Here is an 11,510-nt window from a genome sequence, read left to right as displayed (position 1 = left end):
AGGAGGAGGAGGAGGAGGAGGAGGAAGAGAAGGAGGAAGAGGAGGAGAAACTTTCAAATTAGTGATCTCTCCAGATTTGTTGGTTGGTTGTCATGGATTTGCAAAAGTTTTCTGAAACTACGAAATAACTGGAAAGACGACGACGACGACGGCGTGTGCTCAGCGTCAATCCCTCGAACTCCACTATTATTAGACAATGTCTCCAAATAAGATTGATAAGAGTTTCTGAGTGTGAAAGGGATCTTTCGCTCTCCTTCTCCTCTCTTCAAGAGGCTGGCACTCTGACACGGATGTTTCAAATGGACCAATGGAGTCCTTTCACTTGTTCCCTTTTCCTTCCTCTTTATTGTGGATGGATTCCCTGCAATCGTACAGTATGAAGTCTCCTTTCTCACTTTTCATTTCCCCGCGGGATTTGGGTAATTTCTGCTAATTGCTATCAAGTGGGATTTCATTCCCGAGACACGGGACTTCCCTGCTCCAGAATTAGCGCTCATAAATACCTTGCTCCGTCTCACTCAAACTACTGTAGAGAGACGCGACGAACCACCTTCTCATTCGGGCGACTTAACTCAGGTGGACCAGAAGCGATTGAGCTGGATTTCGGTTATTGAGAGCCATCATCATCATNCAACAGATTCAAGAAGGGCACTAAGCCTCTTCTATCCCCTCATAATTCTCTCCCTCTGTGTGTCTTTTGGCGCGGTTTGAAATGCTCGAAAAACCTGAGCGCACTTTCTTTCGGAAACCGCACTCACTGTTTTTTACACCTTAAAAGGAAAGAAGGGACGTTCGTCCAAGTCTTCTACCTTTGGTCTCGGGGATTTGCTGTGGAACCCCAGAGGAAAGGCTTACGCTATAGCTTTATAGGTTAGAATGTTCCATCATTCTATTCCATCACATCCTTGTAGCGTACTCCATAAAAGCCCGAGTTGACCCATACTAAAGTAACCTTTCTTCATGCCGTTTGTGATGGATTGTGATGGTTTGTGTCTCTCATTTAAACTGACATAGTAGCAGATGGAGTTCAAGTTATATCTGCTCTCCTCTTGACTTCAATGACTGTGGCTCATCTGAAGTGGAACCAATCCTTGACGATGAAGAGGGACGCGATGCTTTCTAATGTGACCCAAGATGGCTCCACAAAATGTTCGGAGGTAATTGAATCTGTCGCTTGGTCCCAAAGGGGATCTCAATTCTCATTGCTCGTAAGTGCCTTGGTGTTTGAAAAAGAGCAATGCCTGGAAAATGTGCTCACGTTTACAGCTTAGAGAGGGGGTGACCAGAATCCAATCGATCCCATCGAAAGCTTCTTGCATGTCCTTCATGAACGCCAGCACCTGAAATGTAATTTGAAAACTGAAGGCATGTGCTTCTCCTAGTAATCCGGGAACTGCCAGCTTTACATAGGGTCATCATCTAGGACTCGGCGGATCTTTAAGAGTATTTTTTTTCCTCTATTGAATAACCCGGAACTCTGCAAGTTACATTTCCTGTGGCTGGTCTCGGCGGTTTAGAGTTTTAGGTAGAGACACGCATTTTAAACCCGAGACCGATCGACGACTTTGAAGCTTATTCGTCGAGCTTGGAACGAACTTGTTGAGAGAGTGCCTGGGATTTTGGAGCAAGTTGGTCCTGGCACTTTGTCCAGTCTCAGATGATCAAAGAGATCCTTGAGAGGATCTGCCATGGATGTAATTCAATGTCAAGGTCATGGAGAGCCTGGGTCAGCTCTAGAGTAGTGCCCAGTCTGCGTATGTTTGACTCAACAATCCCATAGGATGCTGGGAGTGTTTGCATCAAGTTCAAATCGGGATCTCTGCAGACGTTGTTCCATCCGCCAAAACGTCGACGGAAACGGCGACTGTCCCATGCAAGTGAGCTCACTCATTTCATGCTCAAGTTCTTTGCAGTGAGTGTATATCAAGAGTGAGTGAGTGAGTGAGTGAGTGAGTGAGCAAAGTGTATGTGTCTGCTGCGTGTTGTCGATGGAAGATCCTCACAATGCTCGATTGAAGGCAGCCCTTTGGCCCCTGTCCTCCTCTGTTCCAAATAAGAGATCCTGCTTTCTCACCAAGTGGAGCCTGTGCATGCGTGTCTCCCATCCTCTTGAAGTTTGCAGACTTGGTGGAGGGAACAACTCGCGGCCGCGATTTCCACACAATTTTCCCCAAGACACTCCCCAGAATGGCCAGAATGTATGTACTGAAGCCGTCGTCCTAGACCGCGTAGCATGTGCGGTGGGTCTACTTGAACATCATCAACAACAACAACAACAACAACAACATGCAACCACTAGCACCACCACGGTAACACTTGTAGTACCTCCAGGTCTTCTCCTCCTCCTCATACTGCAACAGCGACAACAGCAACAACATTCCCCGGTACAACGCAGATTGGGTGGGGATGATGGGCTCAACGTTTAGCGCCGTTCCTCCATCCAGGAGATTGCTTCTATACTTCTGGATGCACCTTCCCTCCCCCCCCCCTTCTTCCCTCTCCCTTCTTTTGCTCGTCAGTCAGCCTCTCCTCTGTCCTCCATTTTCCGTCCTACTCCCTCTCCGTCCGTCCGTCCGTCCCTCCGTCTTTCCTTCCCTCCTTCGTTCTTCTTTCTTTATTCTTCATCTTCCATTTCCCTATCCTGGCTCCACGGCACCAATGCTACTACTACTACTACCACTACTACTACTTACTACTACTCTGTACACGGAACACGGAACGAGCACCACGTAGTACGTATGCTCGGACATGCAGTGAGTGAAGTAAGGCCCAAAATTCGGTCCATCAGAAGCGCTCCTCTACCTCCCCCTTCTCCTCTTACTCCGTTGGCCTTTTACCGTCCACCTTGCAACGGTAAATCCCTCTTTGGAAGCCCGCTGAAAAGGAGAAAACGGCCTTTCCTGCCGGCTAGGTCGAAGGCAGCTGGAAAGAAAAGAAACTAACAAACTATCTGTGGTAATCTTGTTACCAGTGCGGCGAGAGGGTGGATGTGGGATATTCACGCTTTTAATGATTAGCACAAAAGCATATACACCAAGCGGTGTCATTGGGATCAGGTGACTACTTTGGAAGCTTGTGAGGTTTGTGGATTGAACAGTGCGGTTGGTCAAAATTAGTTGTGGTGGGTTAAAAAGTTCGTGCAAGTGTTGGATGCGGTGGGTGTCTCGGATTCAAGCAATCCAATGGATCCAGCATGAAAAGGAAAGGTAGGCATGTTTCCCATTTGTCCCATCTATCTTTTATTCACATTGCGCCATTGTATTCCTCGTCATTGTGCTCCAACATATTTCAAAACGATCGTTCGAAGATTTGTCGAATCCAATGGCAGGTGCTGGGAATCTGAAATGAAGTTGTACGAAAGAAAAAGTTACGAAGAATCTTGTATTTTCTTCTCTCGGGATGAGTCTGAGCGGTCGGCGCATTTCGTTCTCCATACTCGTACATTGGAGGGAAAATACTCGCTTAGGGCGGTTGGATGGCTCTTGCTACACAAAACAAAAGAAACTTGAAGGTAAATCAAGGCCAGAACTTTGTCTCCCTATCACCGGGACTAATAGCTAAAGCCATTCACAACCATGTGCATCCTACAACTTTATACGAGGGGGGGAACAAGTAAACTAGGAGACTAGGCCTATCGCTTTCAAAGGAACAAAAAATAGCAATATTTGACTCTTTTCCTTCAAACATTATTTTGGCTGCCTTCTTCACTTTACTTTTCGACTTTCGATATGCCAGTGTAGTCGACAATGTTTGCTAATCCGTTCAGCTTTTTTCCAGATTCCCAATGACGAACCATTAAGGCATCATTTATAAGGACCTGTGTTCTTACGTGAGAGACCTCCAATCAATGCGCCAGGTGCATGGGGTCCTTGCTGGTTCGTCATTGGGAATTCGAAAAAAATGCTCGAGGGATTGGCAAACATTGCCGACTGTAATAGCATATCGAAGGTCAAAATGTGATCGTTTTGTGTTTGTTGGACGAACTTAGTCATCACGGATGGCCATTGTGGACGATATGGACGGAGGAGGACCTCGCCAATGTTGACAATTCCGACTGATCAAGATCACGATAAAGATTAGGTTTTTGCATGGTGTGGTTCGCTGTTCTGGACCATGGCGATTTCAGGTACAGGTTCTTAGGGTGCATCCATGGTCCATAATTAAGTACACAAGGCAAACATTTTCGAATTAAACAACATACCTAAACACGAAGGTAGGTTTAATTTTGCTTTTGAATTGACATTGGAAAAGGACCAAATTTGACGTAAGCGAGGTAAAGAAATTTTCTTGATTTGCATTTGGGGTGCTAGAGTCGGAAGGGTGAACCTCACCCGGCGGGCAGGGAGGCTAACCATCACATCATCCGTTTCAAGTTCCGATAAGCAGTGGCGTAGTCCGTATCAGATTGGTTCTCCATTTGTGGGTGTGGTTAGCGTCTAAAAGTTTCCTTGAGAAGGGTCAGGGAGGAGAGTCGAACCGAGGACGAGTATCATGCTAGGAAAGTGCGCTAACCACTACACCACGTCTCCTCCCTTTGATACCTTAATTGATCTCTCGAGTTCAGATTTGGGGAACGTTTGTTCATTCTTAACTGATAGGCCACGTCTCATCTGTATTTGATTCCCCCTCGCATTTACTGATGGAGACATGATTGGGATAACTTACAGTGGAAGGTACAAATAATCAAAAGATCCACACCACCTCTTGAATCGTGTGTTTTCCTCTCCATTGTTTTTTGGCCCTCGAAATGGAATGGAAAATCTCGGATCTCACAAAGTGTACTCCACTTTGTCAGAGGACCACATTCTATAGCTATCCTGTACATCAAAGACCGGAGGCCTCCTCCCTTCCCCTTGGGCCATTAAAACGGATTTTGTGAACTTTCACGAAAGTAATCCAATGTTCATTTAAGCAGAACTTGAGACGACGCCTTTCAAAGCGAGCGGACTTAACAACCTGGAATTGTCACCAAGATTTGATGGCTAGCAAATAAACTGTAGCACGAACAAGTGTGCCTGAGTCAACAAACAGACTATTATTCACTGGAAACTCTCAGTCTCCACCGAGATTCGAGCAATCCTGGAAGCTCTGGTGAGTTCGTCTTCAACCAAATGCCTTTGACCCTTGTCTGGCAAGGCCCATCGAAATTGTCACGAGCATGAGCTCTTTCGAGTGGCCAGGGCCGCCACTTGTGCCTCTCTTGTGCCTCACTTGTGCCTCCGTCCACCTCGATTTCCTCTTCATTTCCGGTGATAATTCCAATATGCTAGATATCCGCTTCCCGCCTCAAGGAACAATATTTGCGCAAGGCTTTTGAAACCGACGTAATAGCTATTTATTCAATAGTTGTCACTTTTTTCCCCAAGGATTTGAAAACCAAAGACTTGGAAGTAAGTCGAAATTCAAAAGATATGTCATTCTGATCGAGTTTTCCGAAGAAAAAGGACCGAGGATTGGGATCATTTTGGTGTTTGGAATGAATGCAAATATTTCAAATATCTGTTACCCGCGACGTGGTAAGATTAATGATGCAGTAGATTATGGATACTGAATAATCAATTGCACCAATTTCTTTCAAACATGGAGCCTTTGAGTGGAGGACGTTTTTGAAATGAGTTCGAATCATTTGAAAGTAATTGAATCACGTTGCGTGATATCCAGGGGTGTTGGTTGTCTTATTCATACACAAGGACTCATTGGGTTTTTAGAACCCTTCGTTTACGGTCACTTTCCGGTTTGAATGGAATTGAGATGGCAGGGCAAGCTATTTCAGACACCTAGGTGGTTGCTACGTACTAGTTCAGGCTGTTGGTAGCTAATCCGGCTGAGTGGTTCTCTCCAACTTTGATCTCTCCACACAAACACCAACCCACCTCCAACCAACCAACGTCTTGAATGTATCACCAGCGACTGCAGATGAACCTGCACCAGACGTTGTAAGTGCAAACAAGGTATATTTAGTATCTACGTAGTGCTACACAGACCTGGTTGGAATATTTCCAGATCCATATCGTACTACGAAGAAATTTGCACACCCAGCCATTGGGTGTCCTTGGATTGGCATTTTCGTGTACTTTGCCCACTTTGTGGCTATCATTTTTCACGAGATATCCACCCCCAGTCAGAGCAATTTCGGGAGGTCCATAAAAACCGTCCAGATTGCCTAGTCATGCCGCTTTTTAACTAAGTGAGGATCAGAATCCATTCAAACGTGTTTCGGCTTAAGATGTTCCCCTCAGTCGGTACTGGAGATCAGATTTCCCATCTACTTAGAGACCGTACAACACTACATACATATGTACGTACATCTATCTACGTATGTACCGGATGTATTTGGTTCCACTCAGATGATCAGTACGTTTTGTTGGTCTTACAAAAGCTTCATCACTAAGAGAGCAACATAGCCATCAATTAAATGCAAACATTACCAAGAGTAGCCGGTATAAGTATTTTGGATTCATGCGTCTAGCCAAAGATGACTGGGCAATGGTTCCAGGTGTAACCAGCCAATCTTGATGTGCCCCTCTAGTTCCTGGCCTTCTAAGTTCCACCGTTTGTCTACTCACCCAAGAAATTAGAGATCAGATTTTGGAACGGAGGGGTTTGAATGAGAAGGCAGGTAGGTCGGTCGGTCGGTGGGTTGTTGGGTGCCATTCGGTCTGCCCAGCCATTCTTCCATGCTCTCTGTCCTTCGTCTCATTCTCATTCTCTCAATGCTCACCCCTTTATCCTCATTTGTACCTAAGCAAATATTGACTGGGCCATTGAGCCTGCTTTCAATCAAAGGCGGACCCGGTAATGCAGTCCTTTGAGTCCAAGTGGTGGTTGGCTGTCTCGTTGGTACATGTACAGAGGAGGCATACCGTATACAGCACATTGATATTTAAAGATCGAAGTTTGTTAGGGAATCAATTATATTACTACGTGCAATAGCAGACGGAGGATATCTCCATGTATGATTTACTTTTTATGATAGTGCACTGTGCGTACGTACGTGACACATATACTGTAGAACCATAACACCTGACATCATCCGCCTCAAAAAGGTTACTTCTGGGGAACGAACAACTCTTTTGAATGAGGGCTCAGTCTCATTAGATCCATCCATCTCTCTGTTTCTCTTTCTCCCCGTGTTGCTCTTTGGCCCTTGCTCCAAATGCCAACAACGAATCCAGCTTTAAGTACCGTACATACTGTTGAGTATACATACATTATACGATACGTAATGACGTAAAACCGTTAGAGAGAGAGAGTCTGAGGAGTGTGAGTCACTTCCACGCTGATGTCGTCGACCCACAGGTGTTTTTAATGGAGTCGATCCCTTTTTCCCAAGTAATGCCAACGACGACAACACCACCGTCGAAGCTTAGGACAGACGATCTGCGAGCCCAAGTCAAGATGGATGCCATTTGAAAGTCCTTTGAATTCTCATGATGAATGGTAAACAGTGCAACAAAACCGTTCGACATATTGTATCATGAATATCGTCAGGGATCCTGGATCTTTTTTTTCCATTGTTCCCAGCTTTGCCAACCAAGTCAAGATCATCGGGTTGGAATTGTTCCTTTGGTGCCCTAATTTCGCTCCCCACCGTGATTACGTCCCTCTATTACTCTGCGTAATAGGGATCGGTTCCCATTTGCCTCGGTCTTTGACTCTTGACCTTGAGGCATGAACAACAGCCTAAGTGTGATGAGGGCTTCCTTCTGTCCTGAGTGCTCGGTAGTGTATAGGTAATACGATCGTAGCAGGAGGGATCCATCTTGCAACCTTGGACTAAGCTCGACCAGATTTCGAAGGCCGCATTCACCGTATACGTACTGCTGCTATGTAGTAATGTGCTCTACACCTGGGCCAAGCGGCAGCCAATAAATATCTCTTGGGAGTGTATGGCGATTGCCGTCGGATACGATTACTTTACGATAACAAAGTGTCGATCGACGGTCTGTGTACGGACTTATGTACGAGTACATGTGCGGACGCAGAGTTCTTATCTGAATGGCACCTCTCGACGAGGGGCGCCCCTTATTTTCAATAGCATGCTAAGGCTGCCAGGGCCCTTTAAGTGCCCCGATAACAGCCTTTGGTCGGACAAACAAATAGTAGACTAACTCGCAGCAGGACACAGAGTGTTTCTTTATTGCCACTAACGTTTCAAGGATTCAGCAAGTTCTACATTTTCGACCCAATGAGAAATCCTACAATTATTCAGTCCCAAGTCGAATTTGCGAACCCAGGACTGATGGTGAATGACTGTTACCCCGAGCAACGTCTATTTTAGCTTATTTATTACTTTAAATGAAATATTTTATTTTAACAAAAAAAATTATTGGTTTGATAATTTTTGATTTTTTATAATTTTTTTTGTTAAAAATATTTTAACTTTTTTTTTTGCAAGCGTGAAAAAGAGGGTTCGTGTTAAATGCAGTAGTGGAATTGTTTTCAGTTGGCTGTCAATGTTTATTCGACAAATTATCATGGCCTTTGTTCAGGAAATGTTTTGATCTCCTGCTAAAAGCATCTGTTTCGGATGGAGCCCAAGTGTCTTTTGTCCAACTGTGTGAAATATCCGGAAAGTCACAAGTGCAAGGCGATCCATCTTTTGTAGTTACGAATGAAGACGGTTTCAAAGCCGCATATCCCCTCTCTTTTTGTAGTGTGTACGCAATAGAAATGACGAAGGCACTTTTTTTCGTTGGGAAGAAGTAGATTAGGGGGGGGGGTGATTCTACCAAAGTACTCTGCTTAGTGGTAGGACCGCCTCCTCTTGGTTTCTCGTTCCCGGATATAGAGCCGTTGGCTTTTTATGAGCAGATATGGTATCCTCTCGTTTCCAATCTGGGGATCAGGCAAGCCTCTAGCTTCCTTCGTCCTCTACTTGGCGTATCCACTTATCCATTTCGCTGAACCTTTCTTTTGAAGGCCAAGATTGACCCCTCACACCCTGAAGTGGTTCCTCGTTCTAGCAATGACCAAGAAAACTACATATATGCTGTTGTGGTGGTTGCTGTTGTTGAGGCAAGTGCCAAGTACGAAGAGTCCTTGTCAGTCAATCGGCTTTGAGTTTAGATGTAACAATTGTCCGAGCCCTAAAGCCACAGTTTTGATATGGGCTCAATGCGCTCGTCGGTCAGTTTCTTCTACCCCTCATTGTTGACAAAGTGAGCAATGGCGAATGAACCAACATCACAGGGTCTGATGTGCCTCATCCTGGAATGAATTCACGAGACGACACCATTCAATGACCAACACAAAAAACGGGCGGAGAGAGACCTTGAGCGAGCTCATGTCCAACAAGGCCAGGAAAGGCCAGGCCTTTTAATGACTTTCGTCTAGCCTATTTAGCGGTTCAAAAGAATGGCTCTAATATTCTCATTATTGCCTTTGGGGGTGTCCTTCAGACTTTATCCTTGTCAAAAGGAGAGATTTGTTCATTCAAAGCTTGATGCCCTCTCATTTTGCTTCTGTCGTGATTATGCTTTTGCTGTACAAAGACCGTGTTCGCAGATCGAAAGTTGGAACAACTGTGGATGTTCCATTGGGTACTGATCTAAAACAAAATGTAGTGTCACCGCAGGCCTGAAGTACGAGCACTGGGTTTCGCTTCCCTATATTGTTTTGGATTATCTGCTCAACTCGTAGAACTCTCTTTCAAATCATAGAATGACAATCAAGGAGCGAAAAAGAACGTTCCGGCTACTTAGGTGAATCTATGAATGTGGCAAAAGACTAGGGCTCTGTGAGAAACAATTCAGCGTCGCATGTCACGTGGCGGTTCTTCGGAACCATCTCTATTTGAAGGTGGAACGCTATAGTCCCTTTCTTTCTGCTCCATGACCTTTGGACATCGTCAGGCCGGATAGTGCCCTAAAGACGGCATCCAGCCTTGGATAACAAACATGGACGGTTTTAATGGGTTCTCATAATTGAAATTCCCGCCCAGGATTATTTACGCTAGTCGAAGGCCATTTCGGTTGTTCCAAGTTTTTTAGGGCCCAGGCCTTCTTGGGCCCAACTGCGAGAATGGAATGCAGTTTGAAGCGACCTTGTTAGCTTCTGCTTCTGGCCAGTTCCCGACACAACTTCCAGTGAGCGGTTGGAACCAGAAAGTTGAAACGAACTAAACCGTTGTTCAAAGATAGCCCGAGAGCGAAAGAATCAACGCTGAAGGGGGATGAAGTTGATCAAAGGACACCTGGATCGGTGGCGTTCCAACTTGGATCAATGGCTCATTACATCAAAAGAATAGATTTCAAAACTTCCTGTGGCACTCCTCTGGCGGTATTAGTATAGGTTGTTTCGTGGTTTCCATTGGACTGTCAGCCATTGCGAGGGAAAGCAATGAATGGCCTCTGAATTTAAGCTTAAGAGATTAACCGCGAGGAGGAAAGCAATTTACGCACACATCGTTCTTGAATGTCTTCTTTTTAGCTTTGGTTTGGCAAAAGCAAGCCTAGCTACCGATACACACGGAGGCAAGCGATGAACACGACAATGCCGTCTCAAACTGAACCGCTCCTCTCAGGACCATGAATTTAAATCAAAACAGAAACTAGTTTTGGTAGTGCTTTCTTCCCATTGCATGTCTTTTTGACTTAATCGTACGAGTGTTGCTTATAATCATTTTCAAAAGAGAGAAATGTAAGGGCATGAAATCATCCTCTCCCTCCCTCCCTCCCTCACTCACTTTGAGTAAAAAATTATCTTCACTTTCATATCAGATCGACAGATCGCAGGGTTTCAAAGAGTTCCGTTGTCTTTGGATGCGGGAACCATTTTTTGGGAGCCTGGACTTTATGAAGCTCTTGAGAGCGTCTGATAATGTTAGCGTGCCTGGACTCGATTCCCGTTGTCATCATCATATCCATCCATTGGTGGCTAGCTGAAGACGAGCCCAGGGGAGTGAAGACTCGCACGGCACCTCTGAACGGTTGGCTGGCTGCCTGGCATCACTATTGATGTTCCAATTGGGTTTCATTTCCTTCTTTCTTCACATTCTTGGGCTTTGTCATGATCGGAAGATTGGATGGAAGCACATCAAAAGGAGCCTCTCTCTTTCAGACGCTGTTGATCTCTTTGTATATCCTTGGGCAAATCTTTCGTCTTCTTGGTGGCATTTTTCTAACTTCTGGCCTGAAGCTATTCAATAGCGTAGATATGCACTACTAGATGGTTGGGTTGCCGTATTCCCATTGCCCCTTTGTTGAAAATTGGTACAGCTACCAGCCCTGCACTAGCACTCCATCTCGCCCCCACTACAAAGGATTTCTGGTTGAGCCTGCTAAATTTGGGTTTACCTTCTTAACGGTTGATGCTCCATTTTAAGAAATCAGAAATAATTTAACTTGGCCTCCACCCGAGATGGGCGTGACTCCTAATGTTGAGGGCCAAGCCCAGGATCCAGATTGGCCATCTGGCCAAAGATCCAGTCATACCGGGAATGCTGTTGCAACAAATCTGGAAGAACGAGAGAGAGAGAGAGAGAGAGAGAGAGAGAGAGAGAGAGAGAG

General features: G+C 45.3%; 1 protein-coding gene across 1 annotated transcript in view; it reads left to right on the top strand.

Annotated features, from left to right (window-relative positions):
- Positions 1 to 2,605: 2,605 nt before the first annotated feature.
- The window catches only part of LOC131883486 (potassium voltage-gated channel protein Shaw-like), a gene marked incomplete in the record, with an annotated part of 65,271 nt that continues 56,366 nt past the window's right edge, over positions 2,606 to 11,510 (top strand). The window contains 1 exon segment of the mRNA XM_059230969.1: positions 2,606 to 3,199.

Source organism: Tigriopus californicus, chromosome 7 (assembly GCF_007210705.1).
Source record: "Tigriopus californicus strain San Diego chromosome 7, Tcal_SD_v2.1, whole genome shotgun sequence".
Taxonomy (NCBI): domain Eukaryota; kingdom Metazoa; phylum Arthropoda; class Copepoda; order Harpacticoida; family Harpacticidae; genus Tigriopus; species Tigriopus californicus.
This window is presented reverse-complemented; position numbering and strand designations above follow the sequence as displayed.